At 38.2% G+C, this 25,459-nt stretch overlaps 1 protein-coding gene across 3 annotated transcripts in view; it reads right to left on the bottom strand.

Moving 5' to 3' along the window:
- The window catches only part of GRIK4 (glutamate ionotropic receptor kainate type subunit 4), a 670,650-nt gene that overhangs the window by 574,375 nt on the left and 70,816 nt on the right, over positions 1-25,459 (bottom strand). For 2 of the 3 annotated variants that reach the window (XM_031960162.1, XM_031960161.1), the window contains exon 2: positions 13,898-14,127. The gene's annotated coding sequence lies outside the window, so the exon portion shown is untranslated. Of the gene's footprint in view, positions 1-13,897; positions 14,430-25,459 lie in introns of those variants that run through there. The other variant, XM_031960163.1, reaches the window with a different exon arrangement.

The following is a 25,459-nucleotide window of genomic DNA, read 5'->3' as shown; positions in this document are numbered from 1 at the left end:
TTATAACTAACTCTCTTAGGATGCCACCAGCTAAGGGCATAACCCACCCTCATGGGGTGTTTCCTTTCTCCTGGCTAATTGTGAGTTCTACTCACAACTTGTCTTTTCCATCATTAATTATTAAAACCTCTTTCCTTGCTATGTGCTCTCCCGACTCTTTCATATTTACCATTATCACTACTGGTACCTATTGTATCCCTTCATTTTGTCTGTAATCTCTTCTAAATAAAACGATCATCCTTTTGCCAACAAGAATGGCCACTCTGAATTCTTCACATGACCAAATTCCAACATTTGGTGCTCTCCTAAATTACATCACCTGGTGCCTACAACCACAACATTTGCTACCTCAGCCACATCCAAATTCTACATAGAGGCTGAAAGCGCAAATCCTATGATCAAGGACAAATTAGATAGGATATAGATTTTAAAAGACTAAGAAGGATTAGAAAATTAGAATCTGAAGAAAGAGGAGAAGGTAGTTGATAAGACAAGACAAGGGCAAAAAGAAAAAGCAGGTAAAAAAATTAAAGGGTAAAATAAATTGAGAGAGAAGATTGGTGGATGGAACAAATTGAAGAAAAAGGTAAGAAGTTGGTGCATGCCTGAAACAATTAGGTGTTTTTGTAAAGATTAATGGAAGAAAGTTGCGTGGGGATTATCAAGCTATTAATATGTGATAATTAGCTGCAAAAGTTTTAACCAGATGCTTGGGGTTAAGGTGTAAACATTCACAAATAGTTTTCTTTAAAAAAATATTGACTATTTGGATACTAGAAGAAGCGCTACGGCAGCATTCCTATAGTGCTTCATTTTATATTTCTGCCAGAGCTGACTTTTATCAGTGTTTTCCTCCTGGAGGAGAAGGTGAAAGGATTTTAAGAACATCTCTCCTCAAATACCTCCAGATTGTTAGGGAGAATGAAGAATTTTTAAAGTGATGCTCCAATGGGAGAAAGAAATGGAATGGTATCTGAAATGAAGAAGTTTGACTCTGTCAGGATGTTGGAAAATAAATGATTGGTACCAACAAAGAGAAAGGGGAGGCAAAGGACAATTTTACAGGATTTGAGGCTCTTACTGAAAGGGAGGGAGCAACGTGCTTTGTGAAGAAAGAAGCTGTTTGTCCTCCAAGCATAAAAGAAAAAAAGCCACGAAAGCTATCAAATAAGGCATCATTCAACAAGAGAGAAAAGTATCATTTGATGGTTATTCCTTGTTCAGCAATACAGGAGGCAACTATATGTCAACCAGAAAATAACAGAAAGGTTTATGATTAACCCCTAGGTATATATCAATTGTGCCTGAATCTTCATGACCCTATTTGGGATCTTCTTGGAAGAGATTACAAGATTGCCATCCCCTTCTCCAGATCATTTTACAGATGAGGAAACTGAGGCAAAGAGGGTTAAGTGACTTGGCCAGAGTCACACAGCTAGTAAGTTTCTGAGATCAGATTTGAATTTGTGAAGACAAATCTTCCTGACTCTAGGCATGGAACTTTATCTACTGTGTCATATAGCTGCCCAAACATAACATAGAACCACTGAAGTCTTGTCAAAATAGAAAACTACTAACTTCTGATGATTCCCATAAACACAAATGGCACAGCTAGAAGGAACTTAACAAGTACAGTCATTCTTCAACTTTTGGCAAAAATGCAAATGCTGATATATTGAATCTATGGGAAAGAGAGGATTAGGTTCCTATGATCTGTAATGTTTCACTAAAGATTGCTGAAAAAGCACTTTTCTGCATAGAATTCTTTATAACAAAACATTAATTCTGATAACATATACTTTCCCTAATACAGTAACCATGAAATAACCCATAAAATGCAGTACACAAAATAAAATTGGTAACATGCAAAACATTTTTCCTCTAGTAATTGCCTAGAATTCTGTGTCCTTTGAGCTAACATCTCAATAAAAAAAATTCACACAGTATTTATTTTTCATAATACATGAAATCTACTGTAGCATAAATATTGTACCACAAATAAAATTCTTAAAACTAAAACATTTTTAAACCTGAATCTTACCTTCCACTGTAACAATTCCTATTGTGAATACTAAACTGCTGCAAACCTTTCTACTTTCATTACCCTCTGAAAATGAAGGAAGAGATTACTGGGACTTTAGTTACTGCCATGACCTCTGATCTTAAGTTTTTCGTGGCCAGTGAATGGCAGATTTTATGAAGGATGCATCAGCTTGAAATAATTTGTCAGTGATATCTACTTTGTGCAGGGTTTAGAATCAAGTGAGAGATTAGAAGAAAAGACACTGCTTGTTGACCAATTCCATAAGGAATTTAGTCAAAAAGAGGAGAAAAAATATCAGATGATAGCCACCATTAAATTCTAGTGGTTTCCCCATTACCATGATGATCAAATAGAAACTCCTAAGACCCTTCACATTTTGGTCCTTTCCTTGTCTTCTTGCATTTTACTTCTTACCCTGTATTCTATGATCCAGCAGCATTGGCTTCCTTTGTTCCTAGAACTCTATTTCCAAAATGTACTTCTTCACTGGCTCTCTCGCATGCCTAGAATGTTATTTTCACTTAACTCCACTGTCTGTTATCTCTGGCCTCCTTCAAAACTCAGCTCAAATCTTACCTTCTGCAAGAGACTTTCTCCCACCTCCACTCCCAACTACTCATGCCTTCTTTGAAGTTATACTATGTTTATACTGTATATATCTTGTATGTTAAAAATGTTAGCTCCTTGAAGGTAGAGACTGTTTTTTGCCTTTCTTGTTATCCCTACAGATTAGTTTAGTGATTGGCACACAATAAGTATTTGGTGAATGCTTACTGACTAACTGGCTAAGACAGTAGTGCCTGGGAATGGGATTTCTTCTAGACTGTGACTTAAAAATACAACAAATTCCTTTCCAGAGATGTGTAAAATACTGGCAATTTAAATACTGGTAAGAATGTATTTGTCAGATAATTTGCAAATCTAATAAAAATATTTAAAATAAAAAGGATGGGGATGAGGCAGAATTGAAAGCTGGCAAAGAATAGCTTCTCCAAAGGAAGAATAGCAATGACACACCCAAACGTGCAGATCAGATTTTAACAAGTCTAAGAAAGGATCCAGTAGTAAAAATCCTTGGCTTCAAATGTATAAACATAAATGTCCAAAGTTTACATCCACAAAAAGTGAATTAATGGTCTTAAATTAAAAGGCAAATCTAATCCTAAAGATATCACTTAGACTTGGTAGGACAAAACACATGACCAGAATAAGGTTCTTGATGTGTATAACATAGTCAAAGGAATGTGCCAGTAAATGGGGCAGGAAATGTGGATTTGTATATTAAGAAGGAATATTCCTGTAAAGAAACTTAAGAATTAGAGGGGAGAAAGTAGGATGGAGGTTAATGGAGAGGAAAACAGAAGTAATTTCATCATTGGAGTATATCACACACCACCTGGAAGTAAAGGAAATAGATGATGAATTTGGGGATCAGGCTACAGGGGTATAACATACATGTAATGGGAGACTTCAAGTAACTAGATATGTTAGATATCTCTCTCTCCCTCTCTCCTTTTCCCCTCTCTCTGTCTTTCTTTCTCTACATCTTCCCATCTCTTTCTGACTCCCCAATCTCTATATCTATGTGTCTCTTTTTCCTTCTTTGTCTCTTTACTTTCCCTTTTTATCTCTCTGCATCTCTCTCTCCTTGTCTCTCTGTCTCCCTATATGACTCTCTTTCTCTATGTATTTGTCTCTCTATGTCTCTCTTTTATGCTTCTATCTTCTTTTCTCTCTCCCTGTCTCTGAAAAAAATGCCTATAAGCTAATAACTTCTTGACTTACTGATAATTTCATTCTTCAAAGGAAGAGGTACCAACAAGGGAAAATTCTCTTCTGGATCTGATTTTTACTAACAGAAAGCAAATAATTACTGAGATAGAAGTAATAAGAACCTTGGGGAAAAGTGAGAATTTCTTGAGAAGGAGAAAAAATATTGGCTTAGTCTAATGTACACTCTAGATTTGGGGAGAAAACAAAACCAGATTTCAAAGAGTTTAGAGGAAATAGGCAGGGTCCTATGAATTGATATGGTATAGAGGAAGTCAGTTGAGGAAGGATGGAAGATGTTAAAGCATGAAGTTCTGAACATTTTCAATTCCATTGAGGGAGAAGAAAATGGTATTTGTTTGAAGAGAATAATGTGAATTAGTATGGTCTGTGCCAACCAACTTAGATTTTAAAAAGAAGTCCACAATCCACTAAAAATGTAAGGTTCTCTAAAGCTTAGAATGAGCTGAAGCTGGAGAAGAAAGCTAACAAAAAAGGACAACAAAAATGTTCCAGTTTTTTAAAGCTATATTAGGATACAATTTAAGCAACATGGCCCAGATAAACTATATCCTTGGGAATAGGTAGAGCTGGGGCACTGAATGGAGTATTAGGTTTGAGATAAAGAAGACTTGTGTTCAAGTCCTGGCTCATATGCTTACTATTTCTGACAAGATTTCTGACAAGAAATTAGCTTTTCTTGGTCTCATTCTCTTCCTCTGTAAAATGAAGGGATTGGACTTGATAGATTCTGAGGTTCCTTCTATAAATCATTGTCAATGATATTTGAAAAATCATGGGAAATGTGAGTGTTCCGTATTGTGGCTCCAGTGTTCATTATTCAGCTGTATTCAGGTTCTCTACAAAGTCTTTCCCATGAGTGTGTTTATCTTAGATTGTGATCACCCAGAAGGGCAAAGGTCCCATTTCTTGCACCCACTCTGTAAAATACCACAGACCAAGGGACATTTACTTAAAATAATTACTCCCTCTGATTTTCATTATGTAACAAACAAGAGTCCCTGATGATAAAATCGGTCCCTTCTGACCTAAGACCTTGAGACACTCTGCTCTGACTCTTTTATTTGTTGTGGTCCCATGCTTACTGAATATTTGTTAGGGAGGTGGGAAAAAACACAGCCAGATGGGAGGGGAAAGGAGGAACTTCATAATGAACGGGTACTAGATGCAAGAAATAAGAGGTAGTGGAGCAATAAGATATCTTGATTTAGTGAAGCGCTTGATAGGTCGTCTAATGAAATTTTACTTGCAAAATGAATTCAAATTGACTGTCTGGGAGCTTCTATCACTAGGATAGCAAAGAGGCTGAGAAATGATAAACAAGCCATGATGAAAACAGGTGGAGATACAGAGCAGGCAGGGAGGAGTTTGACAGACTGGTCAGTTCTTGGAGCAAACTAGGAAATTAACCCTATTCCTATTGATCTGAAGAGGAGAACCAAAGAGAAGGAAATACAGACAGGGGAAGAAAATATGGGTTCTACAACAGGAACAGTGTACATCAGACAGAGATATAACTAGTAAAGAGAACTCTGTCCCAGGATGCTGAGATTTAGAGGGATATACCTTCTATCTCAGTGGTTCAATGATTCCCCTTTCCATCCCCACATTTGCCTTGGGGCCCAAATTCCTATTTATAATTCTGACATTAGCCACAAAGAAGAACTTTATGACAGTGAGGTTCTTTCAACAGAAATGGGATCTTCTTCCTTTTTGCTCTTAAGAACATAAAGAGAAAACATGAATCCTGTGCTACTTATACAACGTAGGGAAAGGGAGGAGAAATTAGATTCAGATGCTGGATGAAAGGAATATTCTCTTAGAAGGAAAAAATTACTGAAAGTGACCATCAAGCTGGCTCTAAGAATAACAGAGTTGCCCAAAAATTCAAAGTAATTTAAGCCCCAGTCACAGCAACTTCCCAGCAGAAGACAGAGGTCAGTACCATCCTTCTGGCAAGAGACAGCAAGGACAAAGTGTCAGCTCAGGACCCCTCATTTCCAGAAAGGTGAGGTCCACTAGGAAGCTGGGGGCAGGGAGCTAAGGAGAACAGCAAGACAGTCAGAGGGGAGGGTGACTAATGAGGAGAAATCAGGACCAACACACTGGGTTGAGTTAAACTGACACAGGGGGCGGGGACGTGACTGCCATTTACAATTAGTGAATGAGTGGAAAGGCAGTGAATTACTGTAATTATGAGCCTATAGATTGCAGGGAAAAAAAGGTTTCTTTCATGTAAGGTGGGGGTGGGGATTTAGGAAAAGAATGCTGCTTTTCCCCCCTTCAGCAAAGCCTGAAAATATAATGCAAAGTCCATTCCCAAGGCATCTGCTATCCAGCATAATCATGAAAATAAGCAGGTGCCCCAGGACTAAGATAAATTAAGTAGACCAAAAGGAAACCTGACAGTGAATCTTAAAGAAGTTTAATGTAATTGGTTTATCCTTCCTAGTCCTTGTGTGTTTGAATGAAGATGGCCATCCATGATGTTTCCTGGGTGGTTGTTACCCTCTGTGTTAGGCAGTCCCCTAGAATGAGATAAAAAGACAGAGACAGAGAGACAAAGAGGGACAGAGACAAAGAGAGACTGAAACTGAGACTAATAACAAGTACTTACTGTAGAATATTCATGTTTTTTGGGGGGAAGTGTGACTTATCACATCTCTACTTTTCTGTTGACTTGTAATTTTCCATTAGAGAACATGCTCTTTTAGGGCAAGAATAGTTCCAATATTGTTTTGTCTTTGTATGCTCAGTGTCTAGGACATTGCCTTTTACGTGACAGGTAATTAATAACTGCTTATTGGATTGGATTTATATAAAATCAGATAAAATGTAAAGCACTTTAGAAACCATAAAGTGTTATATAAATACTAGCTGCTGTTATGATTAATAATATTACATATGAGCTAACAGTTGATCTGTCATGTTAAGAGTTCACTGATCTCAGGTTTTTAATCCCTATTAAGGGATGCAGGCTGAGACTGAAGGATCTCTTGAGCTGGAGAGTTCTGAACTGCAATAGGACTGAAGCTAATCAGGTGTATAAATTAAGTGGACACCACCAATTAGTGGGAGGTTTGGGAGAGAAGGACCAGCCTCCATAGAAATCAGTCTCATGAGTTACCAAAAAAAAATCCAAATAACATCAAGAATTCACTGGGACTGTGGCAAAAATAAGAGATCTCTAGAATATTTAGGAGAGAAAAAAATGACTCTGGATTTCAAGGAAATAACAGATGTTTGAACGGCTCTTGTGTGGAAGAGGGATTAGGCATGTTCTGTGTGCCTCTTGAGAGAACAGAGCAGATTTTTGCCTCAATAAAAGGAAGTACTTGCTAATATAATGTCAAGTAATGGAATGGACTGTCTCCCAAGATGGTAAATTCATTATTCCTGGAAGTGTTCAGCCAGAAGCTCTGTGAACACCTGTCAGGGATACTGCAGAACTGACTTGTGCATTAAGCAGGTAGATGGACTAGATTACTTTTAGCTCTGAGAGTTTCTGATTTTAAACTGTAAAGAGGGTCCAGGTGCTAGACGAAGGTCAGCTAGAAACAGAGAAGTTAGATGAAAGACAGATCAGAGAGCCTGAGAAAGGAGGACAAAGTTCTAGATAGGGAAAACCCATTATCACTGCTTCCTTGGGAACCTTGAAGAGTTAAGTATTAAAGGTCTCTGGGAGATCCTCAGGACTCAGCAAATGGTGGCAATCAAGTGACTGCAGTGTCTTGTTTCCTTCTGGGGAAAAACACTGCCCTGCTAGTCCAGATCCAACCCTAAATCTACGATCCTATGATCTTCCCACAACAGAAAGGCAACCAGAACAGAAAATACATAGTTGTTATCTTGGGATTAATGGACACCTCCTAGTTACTCTGTTATGTGAACTGTCTTACATGCTCAGAATTCTGAGGTGCTATTCCTAACCACAACATCCTTTTGACTAAAGAAAGTATGGTGGAATGGAAACAACTCACAACTGGGAGGGAGAAGGTTCTGGTGTCAAAGCCCAGTTCTGCCACTAACAATCTGTGTGACCTCAAGCAAATTGATTTACCTTTCTTGGATTCATCAGAGGCTCATTAAAATCACTAAAAGCCAGATTCAGGTTTTATTGAGAGCATGAAGTGCCTAACCTCATTTTAATTTTTTACAGTTTATAAGACTGTAAACACTAAACTCCAAAGATATAGTTTACCTAGATTTTAGGAAGTTATCTGGCAAAGTCAAACATTATTCTCCAAGAAAAAGAGATTTTGGCTGCATGGTGTTAAATAGATTCAGAATTTGTTGGCAGATATAGATCTTCCAACCCCCACAAAAATGTCATACATATGACACATGTGTGTACATGTACATATAAAATCATGTATATATACATATATGTGCATGTGTGCATACATATTAACAATTATAATTATGAACAATTATAAAATCTACAGATGACCCAAAACTGGAAAGAATATTTAATAGCTTAGGTGACAGAATCAATATATTGAAATAAAAAAATATCTCAACAATCTGAAACAATGGATTCAACCTCATAAGATGGTATTCAATGGACATAAATGTAAGTCTTATATTTGGGTTCAAAAAATTAACGGCACAAATTCATAACTGGAGAGATACCAAGTATGGTTTGGATTAGCTGATCTCTGAGGTCTCTTCCAGTTCTGAGGTTTTATGAGTCTGGAAGAAGGCTAAATAAAGTTTCTCAATCTCTGTAATTGCTCCGTCGGTACTCTGCCCCATCAATCCTATTGTTGTCTAAGTCCGAAGCTTTTTTCCCACTGTCTGAAAAGTGCCAACTAAGAATGATACAGGAACAGGAGGGTGGTTAAAAAAAAAAAAAGCAGGTTCAGGTAAAAGAACAAGGTCATACCAGCTGTTAAGAACCTAATCTCCCTCAGGCTCTGCAGTGAGTGGCCCCAGGGAAGGGTCACAAAAACATAAGCATCTATTTTTAGGGAGAAAAGGAAACAAGTCTGCCTGGAGCAGAAAGTTTTCTTAGCAGTAGAAATGCAAATCAGACTTTAGAAACAAACAAAAGCCAGACTTCCGCTGCTGTATTGGGACCATTGAAGGTTTTTCTACTTTCCTTGCCATAGATGCTTCAGCATGGCTCTGGTTGACCCACTCCCAATAATGAGCTCTCTGTGCTAAGTAAGGCCTCCATATCTAGTGAATAACGAGGAACTGCCTGCTGATTTCCTGAATTAAGGCCCAGTGGGGCCTATGGCTAACAGTTCTTCCCCATCTCCAAGTGCTCCTTCCACATGCTGGGTCCGATGCTATAGTGGGAATGCGCTGCATGGCAACATCCATACTTCCAGCCAGAAATACACGGCCTACGTACTGTCTGAACAACTGGCCCATCAGAATCGGGATCAGTCAGGTGGGGGCTGAGAGGGTGTTATTGTCCACCTGAAGAACTGCTCCTCCATCCTTCCATCAAACAACTTTTGAATACCGCGACTCTTGCTTAGGCTATGGGGGGAACCTTGGGAAGCCCCTCCTTCCCATTGGTCACCACTACCTGTGACCTGCTTTTGACCACGTGGAAGATAGGAGAGTTGAAGCATCAAAACTGCTTCTGTTTGGGCCATTTCAATACCAAGGCAAGAACATCAATCAAGGCACTTGCCTAACCTCCCCTGGGTTTATTCCATTCAACTCTCTGCAGATTTCTTGAAGGGATAGAGTGAGTAAACTGGAGGAAGCAACATGGAGGTGGGAGGTAAAATTTGGAGGTAGAATTAGTGGAATTTGGCTGTTGCATTTGGATTCAGGAACCTCAGTTTAAATCATATTTCAGGTATTTTATAGCTATGTGACTGACCCTGAGCTGACCTCTTGATCTCTCTTTGCCTCAGTTTCCTCATGTGTAAAATGAAGCATTTAGAGTCAATGGCCAATACAATCTCTTTTAACTTTAAATCTGTAATTTTATATCTTTTCTCCTAATCCTCTTAATTCTTTCAACACAGAGAGATACACAGAGAGACAGTCAGAGACAGAGATAAAGAGACAGAGAAACAGATGGGGGAAGGAGGGAAGGAGGGAGAGAGAGAAAGAGAGGGAGAGAGAGGGGAGAAAGAGAGACGACAGACAGACATAGGGATAGAGAGAGATGGAGAGAGACAGACTGAGAAGACCCAGGCTCTAATTTTGCCATTGACATTTATCAACAAAAAGACCAGAGGCAAGTCATTTAACCCTTCAAAATTTTGTTTGCTGCTCTATAAAAGCCAGATAACACTTCATCCTTTTCAGGATTATAATGAAGTTGTAATAAGACGTGCTTCACAAACCTCAAACCACTATATAAATGTCAAATGTGTCACCCACATGCACATGAGTGCACGCACACAAATACATACACATAAGAAGCACCATCTGAGACCTCATTGCTGCTCTGCATCCAAGATAAGGTAGTAAATTTTAGCAAGTGAGACACCAGCTGGATACTGGAAAGAACTCCTTGAGTGTGAGCAGCAAAATATCATGACATATAATGTAGGACAGCTTTAGAGTGACTGTCCTCTCTATCTAGGTCACTCGGGGTCCAAAGATCATTCAATCTACAAAGAGTCTTGCCAATGTAATGTTTCCCCCCCTCTATTTATTTAAATAACATTTCTGTAAGGATTTGCATACATAGCAGAGGACCAGATGCTCTGGGGGCTGGTAGTAAAAACTCATGGAAACCCCCTGATGGAAAGCTGCTGGTCACTTTGTCTGTATGTTTGATTGAGGTCCTCTCTTTGCCCCTTCCTGGCTACAGGGCATTTCACACCTTTTCACTGATTTGCCACAGTTGAAAAATATCTGGGAACAACCAGATTTTACTTTGTTCCTCTTTGTGCATGCTGTTCCAGTCAGACTGGACAACGAGCTGTTCACGGATCCTCTCCTGCTATTTTCACACCTCAGAACATTTGCATAGGTCACCAACTATGCCTGGAACCCACTACTCCTCTCCTCCTATTGAAATTCTTCTTTTCCTTCAAAAATTAATTCAGGGATCACTTCTCCATGAAACATTCCCTATTTCCCCAGCTGAAAGCACTCTCCCTAAAATACTTCTAAAGGACTACCTGTATCTCCTCTTTGATCTTCTCACACTTTACTTTGTAATATATTTAACTAGTAAATTAAAACAAATTATGTTGTTTTTCACCTTTGTCTCCTCAGCACTCAGCATAGTATTTTATATGCAATGGGCACTTAGTAAATTTCATAGCTATTAACTTTGATTTGTTCCCACCATTTTTATTGATATTGTTTTGTTTTAACATCACCTTTATTTTCAAATACATCCCTACTCCTACCCTTACAATTAAGCTAATTTTGCAACAAAGAATAAAAAACAGTCTAGCAAAACCAACTAACACATCAAAAGAATTTGACAGCATATCGAGTACTTCATTTCATTCCCCACTTCTGCAAAGAAGGAAAGGAGATACATTTTCTCAACTCTTTTCCAGAGATATCTTAGTTATTATAATTATACAGCCTTTGATTTCAATTTATTGTTGTCCTTTCTGCTTAGGTTGTTGTAATCATTGCATTATGTATTATTTTTCTGGTTCTACTTTCCTAATTCTTTATCCATTCAGGTAAGTCTTCCAGCACTTCCCTGAATTATAGTTATTATTTCTTACAGTACAATTAAACTGCTGGGCCAAATTTTCTTTAGTCTTTCCCTAATTGATGGAAATCCACTTGGCTTCTAGTTCTTTGCTGCTACTGAAGTTGACCTGTTGATGTAAGTGATTTAGGAGGATGGAGGGCTATGGACTTCTTGATTGCTATTCTGGGGTTCTTTCCCAAGAATACCTGCTGCTCTCCTGTCTTTCCTCCTCTCCTCCAAGTCAACTTTTGAGTCTTTGTAAATTAAATTTTTGACCATGTAAAATCAAATAAATTGCAACATTCCTATCTAGGCAAAAGAATGGTCATCATAGGAATACAGAAGAAAAGTCACACAGACCCAGGCTTTTGAACATCTTAAAATGTAGTTGAGAGAATCAAGGTTCACACATCCATTAAAGTAATAGAACTATTTCAAAGCAACATATAAACATATGAATAGTATTGGAGTATTAATTGTCAGCAAGAGCTGAAAAAGAATGGAGGGGGTAGAGTAAAAGATAATAATAGACAGCACTTATGTCATGCCTTAAAATTTGCAAAATACTTTATAAAAATTATCATTTGATTCCTATAATAACCCTGGCAGGTGGATGGTATTATTATTATTATGTTCATTTTACAGATGAGGAAATTGAGGCAGTTTCCTTAAACTGTTTTTTTTTTAGGCCAAATTGGAACTCAGACCCTCGCAAATACAGGTCCAATTGTTCTATCCACCGAACAACGATGCATGTAGGCTTTTTGGAAGGCTTCACAAAGAAAGTGGTCAGCTAGATTTTTCTAGGAAATGTGGAATTTGCAAAATGAGTTTAAAAAACCAGCAGAGTGAGAGAGTATTCAGTACACCGATCCACCCTAACTGCTAAAGTCAGCACTTTTATAAAAGGTCTTTTGCCTTTAAATGGTCAGAGGAACTCATGTGGAGGATGTAGAGAATTTTTTCCAGTCCAACTAGACATTAACTACTTTTAGTCACCTTTCTGACTAAATCTTAAATTGTATGAGCCATCTACCTGACAAAACTCCAACTTCTATCCATCATCTGCCTCACCAGTGCTTCAGGACATCTAGATATGGGTGAAAGTGTGGAATGCATCTGATCATGTTACTTAAATTTCTCCCATCCTCTTTTTACATTCCTATTTCCCTAGACAGTTAAGCATATGTGAACAAGCTCAGACTCCCTGTAGGAAGAGAGAGAGAGAAAGAAAGAAGAGAGGAAAGGAGGGAGGGAGGAAGAGAAAGAGAGGCAAAGAGAGAGGAGAAAGGGAGGGAGAGAAAGAAGTCACTTCTAGTACAAATTTATTTGGGGGTCTGGATGTTCACAATTTCTATTATTTGATTTATGAGTAGCTCTTCCTAGAGATAGGGAATGTACAAGATAGGCTGTAGCAGCCCTCTCTAACTCAAAACTTTGGTGCTTTCTCCTGCACGCTGGCATTTTCCCTCATGCCATATACACTCTCAAGAACTGACTTCTCTCTGCTCATCAGTTGTCAGAGCAGCAAGCAGAGACTGAGATCTCCTTAGCAAGCCAGGGTACTGATGGCAGAGACCGAGTCCTCTGCCTGTTCCCTACAGCATTTCCTGATGTGTTCGGTCAGTGTACAATCTATCCATCAGTCTCAGCCCATGCCCATTCCACCTCTCCACAGAGAAGCGGATGGTTATTCCAGAGTCTCCTCAACAACTGGGCAGATGCTATTGGCTCACTACAACGACAGCTTCCCAGATAAGAGATTTGAGGAAAGCACCAATTTTCTCCCACTCTCACTGGCCCCTGATTATGGGGCCAGTCCCTTCCTGAGTCTCCTTAAGCAAAAGAGACAAAGAGGAATTCCCTGCCTCCTGTGCCAGTTTTCCTTTCCCCAAAGGGTGAAGAGGAAACAATATGTTACAATGGAAAGACCGCTGGCTCTAGAATAAGATGACCTGGCTTCGAATTTTACCTCTAATGCTTACAGCTTCATAACTTTGAGGCAAATCACTAGACTTTCCTGGGCTTCATTTCCACATCAGTAAACTGAGGATATAGGACCAGAGTGTTGCTGAGACCCCTTCCAAATCCAGCTCTAAGAGCCCTCCTTAGGAACTCCCCAGGAGGACACCAGACTCTGTGATTTTGAACAAATCATTTCTTCTTATGATTCCTTGGTTTCCCCAAAATGACAGGATTGGGATAAGCAATCTTTAAGGACACTTACAGCTTTAATGGTCTATAACCAGCCCCTCTTCCAAGAGACACTGTACAACAATGATCAGAACCCTTGAACATCCTATCCAGTAACCTGGTCTCTTGGGAATATTCCCATTCTGTTTTGCAGAACTCTTAATATCTAAATTGTAAGGAACTCTTTCTGAATGGCAGCTCCCCATTTGTTCAGAGATTTCCCTTATTTTTACCTGTTGCTGCCACCGGCTCTCTTATTGCTGCTCGGTTTTCCTGCCAGCCATCTTTTCCCACGTTTAAGGTGTGATCTAAGCCTTTTCCTATTCAGAGACTCTCCTTGATGCTCATCCACAGTTCTGCCACAGGGAGTAGAAAGGTTCCCAGTCCCTCATGTGCAGCACTCAGAGTGGAGTGTTGGTGACTGGCTCCATTCTGTGCCCATGTGTCTCTCTAGATCGTTCTCCTTTAAAAACAAACACACAAAAAAACACAACCACCTGTAATCTTATATTTCTCAGTCTGCATCCTGGTCCTTATTCTTTATTTAAATCCTCTCTTTCTGGATATTGCTGTTTGTGACCTTTTGGATCCACTTGCTCTATCACATGGAAACATCTTCCTTCTAACCTGGAAAAAGCCAAGCAATACAATGGAGTTCCAAGTTTGATCCAGCACAGAGAAGCTAGAATACATTAAGATGAAGCTGGCTCCCTGGTAAAACCATGGGCTGAACAGAGCCAGACATCAAGTCCACCCCAACGCAGAACATGAACACCCCAGGCTGACATTCGCAAAGGGAATACGTGCATTGGAGTACAAGTATACTTATTAGTGGAAGACACATCCTATTGGCGCAACAAATTGTGTGAAATTGAATCATTTTCCCAATGACTTCCACTGTAATCTCAGAAATGTGCTCCCAAAGAAAAGCAGAAGAAGAAGAAGAAGAAGAAGAAAAAGATGTTTGGCCCCAAGCAAAAAAAAGCGGCTGCTGTATAGAGATGGGAATTCACTGCAATGATGGCAAACCACCCATCTCACATCCCTCTGCTGAGGTCTAGGTTCTCTAATACCTGATAAGCAGTGAGTTGCCAGTCCCGAATTCATGAAGAAATTCCTGGAGATCCATGAACTTGTATGGGAAAAATTACTCATCTTTATTTTCACTAACCTGAAACTGAAATTTAGCCTTTCTGTCAATTGTTTTTAAAATATTGCCCTAAAAAGGATCCATAAGCTTCACTAGTCTGGCAAAAGGATCCATGACCCCCAAGAGGTTAAGAACCCCTGGCCTAGGGGGAAATCCATATTCTGTCACACATGAAAAAAAAATCATCAGAAGCTCTGGATGGTATCCCACCATCCCTGACTACAGAGACTCATAAACTGAGGCTTCTTGCCCTGCTCAGTGTAGCAGAAGCTCATACTCTTTCATTCCTGAGTTCAGACATTCATATTTGTCATTGTGACAGCTCATCTTTCTATAGACCTTCATGGTTTACAAACACTTTCCTCATACTAGCTCTCTGAGGTTGGTATGTAGACAATGTAAATTCTTTTATTCCCAGTTTACTGAGGAGGAAAAATGATTTGCCAAGGGCTTCAGATTTGAAAGACCAGTGCCTTTCCATTGCAACAGAACTTAGGAAAGATAAGGAGCTCCAAGGTCATCTAGTTTCTTCCCTTTACCCATTTGACTGATGAATAAACTAAGGCCCAGAAAGGTGAATTAAATGTTCAAGACCACTCAACAAGGGAGGTCGTCCTTAAGTCTAATAATTGTTCTCTGCTGCTGATCACTCCTGATCTCCTTCAATGATGAGATCCTTGTTTGCCTCAATCTCTCTCTGCTCCAATACTTTTCTCTTTCTTCCTAAGATTGACCTGAAACCTAGCCCTCCATTACAAATTGTTTTCTACCCCTGCTAGTCAGACCTTTATTTTAATACCTACGCATCTGAACTGTGGTATTTCTGCCCAGAAATAAGAATCCTAGCTCGCTGCATCTCCTGTTTCTGCCTGACCTTAGCTAGAAGGAAAGGCTCTGTTCAGCCAGCTGGCTTGCTTCCCCATGAGATTTGCACATCACTTGGTAAGGTTGATAGGGTTTGTGTGGGACATCTCGACTCAGCAACACTTCTACACACATCCTTATCTCTGCAGCAGTGTCGAGAGAGAAAAACATTATTCTCAGAGTCAAGAGACCTGGGGATCAAATCCTGGCCAATCATGGCACCTCTCTGAGTCTCTGCTGCCACATCTGTAAAATGGGGGTGAGGGGAGACAGAAAGAAAGATAATATACATAGTATGGTAAAGTGGAAAGGGCATTGGATTTGAAATCAACTCAAGTTTCCAATGCTGCTGTTAACTGTGTGACCTTTTTAAGATTCTGGACCTTGGAATAGTTGATCCAAACTCCTACCAGATTCACAATTATGAACTACCTGCCGCACAGTTAGTGGGAGGATCAAATGAAATAAAACATGTAAAACATTTTGAGACCAGAAAGCTCCTTAACATGAGCAATTACTATAATGTAGATTAATCTAACAGGATAGTAACTAGCTAGGTGACTCTGAGCAAGTCATTAAATCTCTGTTTGCCTCAGTTTTTTCAATTGCAAAATCAGAAAGATAATAGCACTCACCTTACAGGGTTTTTGTGAGGATCAAATGAGATAATATTTGTAAAAGACTTAGCACAGTTCCTAGAACATAATGTGCTCTATATTAATGTTTAATCCTTTCCCCCTAGTCAACCAATTGATTATTCTACACAAAAAAGAATTTTAGGCTCTAATCATGAATTTGATAAATATTCTTCTTGTTCAACAAACAGTTATTATATATGGATTATGTGAAATACACTGGGCTACAGCTGGGTGGAGGTAGGGGGGAGCCCTCAAGGAGCTTTCCATCTGCTTGAGGAGGAAGAGGGGAGAGGGAGATGCAACATGTATACAGACAATTAAAGTCATTATAAAAAAAGAAATGATATATATTGGCTTACTTGATATCTAGGGGAGGGAATCAGAGGAAGGAGGGAGAAATTTAGAAATTTTTCAAGGGTCAATGTTGAAAAATTAGTCATGCATATGTTTTGAAAATAAAAAGTTTTAGTTTAAAAAAAGAAATGATGTATTTATAGTACTTAGTAACATAAATCATATTTATTTCAGAATGGATTTGAATGTAAGTCTTTTTTACTCCAGGTCCAGTGTTTTATTCACTGAAAGAATGAGGCATCCCTAGAGTTATAGTTTGAATAAAGCCATGGATTCCATAAGGTAGCAGTGAGGGGTAAGGAAAGAATGTATTCCAAGGGATGGAGTAATCGTCATTGAAAGTACAGAAACAACAGATGAAATATCAAAGAAGGATAAAACAAACAAGCCAGTTTGCCCATAAGAGTGAGTACATGAAGGAGAATGAAAGGATACCAAACTGAAACTTTAGATAGGAGACAGAGAGAACTTTAAATAACAAAATGAGGATTCTGCATGCTTCCTTAGAGTCTAGATATGATAGGGAAAAGATCTACAAAATAATAGTATGGGAGACAATCAGGGTCAAATATTTTAAAGGTTGGAGAGACTCGGGCATTTGCACAGATGATAGGGAAGAAGTTTTTATGATCAGGAGCCCCCACTCCTTTTAATTACTCATTCAGCAAATATTTATTAAGACCTTACTATGTATCAAGAACTATGCTAGGCACTGGGAAGACAATCAGTTAACCCAAAAAAATTATTAATTTCTTCCTATGTGCTAGGCACTGTGCAGTGAATATAAAAAAGGCAAGAATAATAATCCCCCCTTCTGGATCTTTCATTCTAATGGGAAAGACAATACAAATAGCTTTTTACATGCAAGATGCACACACACACACACACACACACACACACACACACACACAGAGTTGATGGAAGCAAGGGGAAGGCACTAGCAACTGGAAGGACTGAGGAAGGACTCCTGCAGAAAATGGAAACTGCAATGAAAGAAAAGCATCCCAGACATGGAGGAAGTGAGTAAAAAGACACATAAAGGGATGACAGAATGTTCTAAGCAAGAAATAGCAGTCAAGGCAACATAGCCAGAATGCAGAGTTTGTGGAGAGAGAAAAGAGGGCAAGAAACTGACAAGGTAGGGAGAGAATGTTATAAAAAGCTTCAGATGCCACATAAAGGAGTTTATATTTGATCCTAAAAGTAAGAGGAAACTCTTGGAAGTTCAATTAGGGAGATAATGAGGATAATGAAGTAAAGAGAGACTTAAGTTAGAGAGACCTGTTAGAAACTATTACAATAGTCTAGGTGAGAGAGAATGACTGATGGAACTAGGATAGCAGCTGAGAGGAGAGTAAGAGACATATATAAGAGATGTTGTGATGGAAAAAAATGTAACAAAAACAACAACTCCTAGCATTTACATAGCTGTGTAAATTTGCTGTGTGCTAAGTGCTTTACAAATGTCATCTCATTTGATCCTCAGAATAACTTTGGGAGATTGGAGTATTAATTATCCTCATTTTACAGTTAAGAAAAGACTAGTTATGGGTCACATAGCTAATACATATCTGAGGTCAGATTAGAATGCAAAGTTTTATTGACTCCAAGTGTCCCATCCACTGTGACACTCAGAAAATTTGGGCAATGGACTGGACATGTGGAATGAATGGGAGTGAGGAATCAAGATCATTCCCAGGATTGTGGGCCTGGGTGACTAAGATGATAGGGCTTAGAGGAAAGTTCAGAGGAGGGGAAAATTTGAGGAAACAAAAGCAGTCTCTGCTCTCCAGGACCTTACATCTCCTGGAAACCTCCTTTATTTCCAGCCTTTTGATTTACTACCTATACTACCTCAAGAAAATTACTACTCCTCACGGTGCCTCAGTTTCCCCATCTGTAAAATAAAAATGTTAGATGAGATGATAACTAAGAGTCCTTCTTCTTGTAAGCCCTATGGTCCTGTGATTTTACTACTTTACCCCATATTATTGATCTAGATTTCTTCCCCTTAATAATTCACTTTCTAAGTAAGAAATAACCAGCTTGGGGAGGGCCCCTGACATCCTATGAAGCAGCCCCACTTACAACACAAATTTGCTTGCTTGGCAGCCAGCTTGTTGATTCCCTTCCATTCTGCCACATTTATCCCACTAATGAGAGCTTTCTCACTGCTCTAACAAGGTTCCTCCCACAGAGCAAGGTTCAGTAACAGAATCTTTTTGAAAAAAAATCCAATACATTAAGCCTAGATTCTAGCACATGAGTAGGCCCAGGGGGGGATACCTGCATTTACCAAATAGCAGGCAGTGGCTTTATTTTAATTAAAAAAAATAATAATGATGAGCTAATGTAATCTTTGGCGCCACCCTGGGAAGACAGATTTTTCTGATTTTCCACATAAGGAGTTCCTTGAAGGAAAAGCCAAGTGAATGTCTGAGTGTAACAGGGCAAGAGATGGATATTAATGGCTAACAAGGAGCCAGAAGTCCTCTCTGATTACCCTCACCAGCTCAGATCATTTCTGGATTCTCAGTACTCACATACTCAGTTTGCCCTGAATTCAATTTGCAATTCTTGATATGTCATCTTTTTGGTGAAGTCTTTTTCATATATGAGTTTCTTGTATCCCTAACTAGATTCCAGTCTTCCCCAAGGGTGGAAAGCAGACTTTTATTCCTCCATATTCCCCCCTCCCCTTTCTACCTCCCTGACAGAATTCAGCACACAACTAGAGCAAAAGTCATGAAGTTGTCTAGCCTTGGAGTATTTCCACATTTTAACTAAACCACATTGTGGCAGTTCTCAGTCCCTAGAGGCTGATGAAAAAGAGAAGAGGTATTATAAAGCTATACTGAGGAATTCTACTTTAGTGTCCAAGACAAAACCAAATTATTCCCATCCAGCAATTCAGTGGAAAGAGAAATCAATTTGGAGTCAGAGGTAGTTGTTGTTATTTAGTCATTTCAATCATGTGTGACTCTTCACGCCCCAATTTGGTTTTTTCTTGGCAAAGATAATGGAGTAGTTTGTCATGTCCTTCCCCAGCTCATTCTATACATGAGGAAATTGAGACAAACAGAGTTGTGACTTGCCCAGGATCACATAGCCTGTAAATATCTGAGGATGGATTTTAAATGAGGTCTTGTCTCTAGGTCTAGCACTCTATCCACTGCACCATCCAGATATCTTTGGAGTCAGAGTACCTGGATTCAAATCCCAGATCTGCCATTTACCATCTGTGTGATCTTTGACAAGATACCTAACCTCTTAGACCCCAGTTTCCTCATCTGTAAAATACGTAGTTTAGATTCAATAGCTTCTAAGGCCCCTTTCAACTTTAAATTTATGATCTCAAGACTCCCCCCTTCTGTGTACTCATATTTCATGCCCACAGATGATATTGTAAAGCTCTTAGCATGGCAGCCTCCATAAGTCAAGAAGAACTCTGGGCTAACATCATACAACAGGTTGAAAAAGTGAACTAGATAAAACAGAATATATCAGTGCCCAAGTCAAGACTAGAATCAAGTTTTCTGGATTCCCTACATCAAACTAATACTTTTTGTTAAAAGTAAATTTTTAATTGATGACAAATGGGATCATGAAGAGTGAGATTCAACTGAAAAATAAATGAACAAGAATTATATTATTTTATAAAGTAACTACAGAAATGTAAATTTTTATTTCAACAATGAGAAAAATAACAAGCCTTGGGTATGGCTCCATGAGCCTCAGGTACTATATCTGCACTTCCTTCTATTTATGGCAATATTATTTCCATGAATGAATGGATGAGAAAGCATTTATGAGGACTTTACTTATCATGTGCCAAACATTCTAGAGATACAAATACAAAAACAAAGACAGTGCCTATTCTCAAGGATTTTACGTTCTAATAGAGGGAAATAATAATACATATGGTAGAATTCTGGACAGGGAAGGACAATGTTATCTGGAATGCTACAGAGATGATGAGTGGAGCTAAAGGGAACTATTCTGAAAAACAAACAAACAAGGGGGGAAAAAAGAACAAAACAAAAACATCTGAATTCTATGTAATTATAATGACAAAGAAACTTAGCTCAAGTGAGGAGACAGAAAATTCGCCTCCCTTCTATAGAATGAGTATGAAATTTCCTATCAGACTCAGTTGATAGGTGATTTGGATTTGGTTTTGTTGACCTGTTTTTCCTCCCTTTTTTTTTCTTTATTACAATGTATTATATGGGAGGCATGAGGGATATAGCTGGAAATGAAGGATATGTAAAAACAAACAATACCAATAATTTTTTAAAGAACAAATGATGGTACATGAATGTAATGGAATATCACTATACTATAGGAAATGATGAATAAGATGATCACTAAGAAGCATGGAAAGACCTGCATGAATTGATATAAAATGGAATTAGTAGAGCCAAGAAAACACAAGAATTACAACAATGTAAACAGAAGAAATAATCATAAACAATGGAAAATTAAGATTACAAAAATTTCAAAAAGTAGAACAAATCTCCAAGGAAAATACCTAAGACGATAACCCAACACCAGTTCTTTGAAAAGATGGGAGCCCCATAAGTATCATGCCCTGTATATATTTTCAGATTTTTTACGTATCGATCAGCTTGTTGATTTTTCTTTTTTTCTGTTCTTTTCTTTAAAAATATGATTTGTTATATGGGATGATTCTCTAAAAGGAGGAGAGAAGAATACTGAGTAGAATTTTGATGTAAAAAACAAAAAATCAATAATTTTTTTTAAATAAAAGAATATTCATGAAGAAATTTATAAGGTAGTTAAAAAATCCATCATTAATCCTTAAATATTCTTCATATAAAAAGAAGCTATTAGTTGTAAATCCAGTGAGACATATCCAAATTGAAATGTGAGCTTTTAACATATAAACCATACAAACTTCATATCAGTCCAGTCAATCAGTTTAATTCCTTTAACATTAGATGGATTAATCTATTCAAACATGGCATTGGCAAATGCTTCTGCCATTGTTTCTCCAAGTACCTTTCTGTCTCCCATTAGATTATGAACTTCAAATTGATATAAGATGGGAAAGGATGAACCTGTCTCTTTCTTTCAAGGTGTCCTGCTGTTCTCTCATAAATACACATACACACACCCTCTCACTCATATTCTACTACCAGATAATGTAGTGCATTTCAAATACTGGGTTACAAAAGAATCATGAGACAAGGTTCCTGTCCTCAGGGAGGTCTCAATGGAGAGAAAAAATATTTGATGAAATCATTAGTTAATACTACAAGCTAGTTTATGCTTTTAAAATACAGGAGATAATGATGAAAAGGGAGAGAGTTCCTAGCATAGTCAATGAAACCATCTCCAGAAAAAGAACTGGAAGTGCTTGAATGCAAATTGAAGATACTTTTTTGCTTTCTTTATTTTGGGGAGAGGGTATTTTCTGTGTTTTCCTTCACAGCATGAATTACATGAAAATGTGCTTTTCATGACCACACTTGTATAATCTATGTCAAATTGCTTGCCTTCTCAATGAGGGAAGAAGGGAAGAATGGAGGAAGGGAGGGAAAGAATTTAAAATTCAAAAAAAAATTATAAGGTTAAAATTGTTTTTATATTTAATTGGGAGGGGGGAATAAAATATTAAGAAAAGAAAATGTCCAGGGTTTGAAGATGCAATAAAGAAGTAAGTATCATTGGATGGCTGTGTATTTGGAAGGGAGTAAGGTGGGAAAAAACCCAAAAGGTGGGAAAGGGAAAGATTATAAAAAATTTAAAAACCCAAACTAAGTATTTTATATTTGATTCTGAAGGCAATAGGGAACCACTGGAGTTTACTGAATTGGAGAAGGGGGATTGTGAGATTGTCAAGTCCAGCAAAGCAAAAAATACATTCAGAAGAGAAAAGCAGAAACAAAGTTTATAGGTTAGAGAAGAGCATGGAGACCAGGCTGGATGGAGTTACTGTAGACTGTTAAGACTAGGGATAAATTCCAGAGGATCTTGAACTGACAAATTATATAATTTAGATTTTAACCAATATGTAATGAGAATCTATCAGCACCTCTCCCTAAGACACTAGATTCTTCACATTCCTCTACTCACAAGGTCCATTCATCACTACCTTTTGTTTCTTGAGATCATTCATAACAAACCAACAACCTTTAAACTTTTAATATAGAATCTTATTAAAAAAAGGTTTTACTCTAAATAGATTATCACAAGAACTTCCCTTTGATTTACAGTTAATCAATTTAACACCTATGAAGAATTGTATAGTCAGATTATATTCCTCTTTCAAGATTTTCTGATTTAGTTTGAAGAATTTGGCCCATCTTTTCTTTATTATGAACCCTACTTGCTTGCCCAGGATAAAAATTCTTCCTGGTCCATGTGTCCTGCAACCCTCCTGGGTCATTCCTATGAAAAGATGTACATTTGTAATATACCAATTTTCTTATATAGTTACCATTTATAATCATGGATTTTGATGCTGCCCAACAGGACACGAAGACATTCAGGTAGAATCTGAGGCCACTCAGCAGATGCTCCCTAGACTGGTCACCTGTCCTTGCCATTCTGCAGAATGCCTTACCATTCTTTCCAACCTTTTCAACCTTTGTTCCAAATCAACAGGATCATCTTCCCCAAATGGATAAGTACCAGCTAGCTGGCTGGCCTAGTCTGGACACATGGATCCTTCCTACCTAATGCCACGCTTTCTCTGATGAGATGATTATATTCCAAGAACATGACAGAATCAGTGCTTCTATCTGACAGTGTGTTTCTCTTCCCTACCCTTCCTTCCTTCTCTTCTCTTCCTCAGTGTTGGAGATGTAGCAATCAGGAGGTGAAAGGGTGTATTTCTATTTAATTATTATTTTAATTAATTATAATTAATTATTAAAATCAAATTTTATTTTTTCAATTAACAAAAATCAATTTCCTCTCCCAATCCACACCAACCATTGAAAACAAATAAACCCTTGTAATGAATAAACATGGTCAAGCAAAACCAATTCCCACATTGGCCATGATCAAAAATATGTTTTTCATTCTTACCCTATATTTACCACCTTTCTATCAAGAGGTAGGTGGCAGGCTTCATTTATAGTCACTGCCTTGATCAAAGTTCTTAAGTCTTTCAAAGTTATTTGTTTTTAGTGTTGTTACAGCATACATTGCACTCACAATTCTGATCACTTCATTCCTCATCCATTCATCAGTGCTTCTGTTTTTTCAATACCCCATCCTCAGTATGATACTTTCCTTCCCCAGTGTTAAAGATATGCCAACTGGAATGGGCGGGGGGAAATAAGATAAGAAGGGGAAATAGTCTATACTTAGTATTAATGAAAATTAATCTACGCAAAGATATCCTGGGACCCCTTTGACTCTAATTTTTGGGGAGTCTAAAAACAGACTCTAAGATATTTCCAATTCTGCCACTACAAGGAGGATAGACAACAGGGACCTGGACCAAACCCACTGATGGCAGATGGTCTTCCCTGGGGCCTATCTTTATGCTGGGTTTCTCAGTATTTAAGGCTTAGGTAGAGACAACTTTCAACATTTATCCAGAAATTCTCAACTTCCTCCTACTGATATTATAGTCTGCTTCTACTTTTCCTGGTGTCCTGGGAACCTAGGGAGAATGAAAGCTTCAAGACAGTGCTACCATTCCAGTGTCAAGGGAGGACCAATGTCATCACATCAAAACTATCTTAAGGTTCAAACGAAATGCAGACACCATCTAGTCCAACCTTTACCTACACAGGAATCCCCAAGTGATCACCCTGCCTTTGTGAAAACCTCTAGTAAGAGGGGGAATTTACCATCTCCTTAGTGGGCCCATTCTGCTCAAAAACAGTATCAATTGTTAAGAAGTGTTGCCTTATATTGGACTTGATCCACCTCATTGATTCTACCCATTGCTTTTAATTCTGCCCTCTGGGATCAAGCAAAACAAGTTTAATTCTGTTCCACTAGACATCTCTTTAAATATTCAAAAGCAGTAACCTGTCTTCTCTTTTTCCAGGGAAATTATCTCCACTTCCTCCAACTGATTCTCATGAGGCACTGCTTCCAGTTCCCTCTCCATTCACATCTCCCTTTTCTGGGTATCCTCCATTTCATCAATGTCTTACCTAAAATGTGGCAACCAGAACTCAACACAATCTTAAGCCTTGATTGACATTACCTCCCTCACCTTACCCCTCTTTGCCTCTGCTGCTTTGTCCGGATTCAGTTACAAAGAACAAGATATTCTTGGTGTCCCCTGACCCTACTTTTATGTGTTGCCTAAAAGATTATAAGCTCTTTGAACTATTTTTTCTTTATTAATTATATTTCTAGTTCTAAGTTAGCATAATGTCTGGCATACAGTAGGTACTTAATAAATATTTACTGGATTACATTGGATAAAAAACTATCAGCTAAAAAGTATCACCTCCTTTATTTTTGAACACTGTCTCCCTTAATGTAGCCTAAGAATGCATTAGCCTTTGGACCTCCCATGTCACATGTAGTCATGTTGATTTTTTCCACATAAGTAATTAGGCCAACCCAATTCTGTATTTTTTTCAAATCCAAGTATAGACATTATACTTCTCCTTATTAATTTCTTTAAAATAACAATTTTATTCTCATTAGATTCAGCCCACTGTTCTTGCCTACCAGGATGCTTTTAAAACACAACTCTAATTTTTATTGTTATTGTTACTGTGTTAGTTATTGTGTTGCTACTATTTGTTGTTACAGTATTAGTTATTCTATTTATGCACATAGAATTGTCT

The sequence above is a fragment of the Sarcophilus harrisii genome, chromosome 3, assembly GCF_902635505.1.
Source record: "Sarcophilus harrisii chromosome 3, mSarHar1.11, whole genome shotgun sequence".
Taxonomy (NCBI): Eukaryota; Metazoa; Chordata; class Mammalia; order Dasyuromorphia; family Dasyuridae; genus Sarcophilus; species Sarcophilus harrisii.
This window is presented reverse-complemented; position numbering and strand designations above follow the sequence as displayed.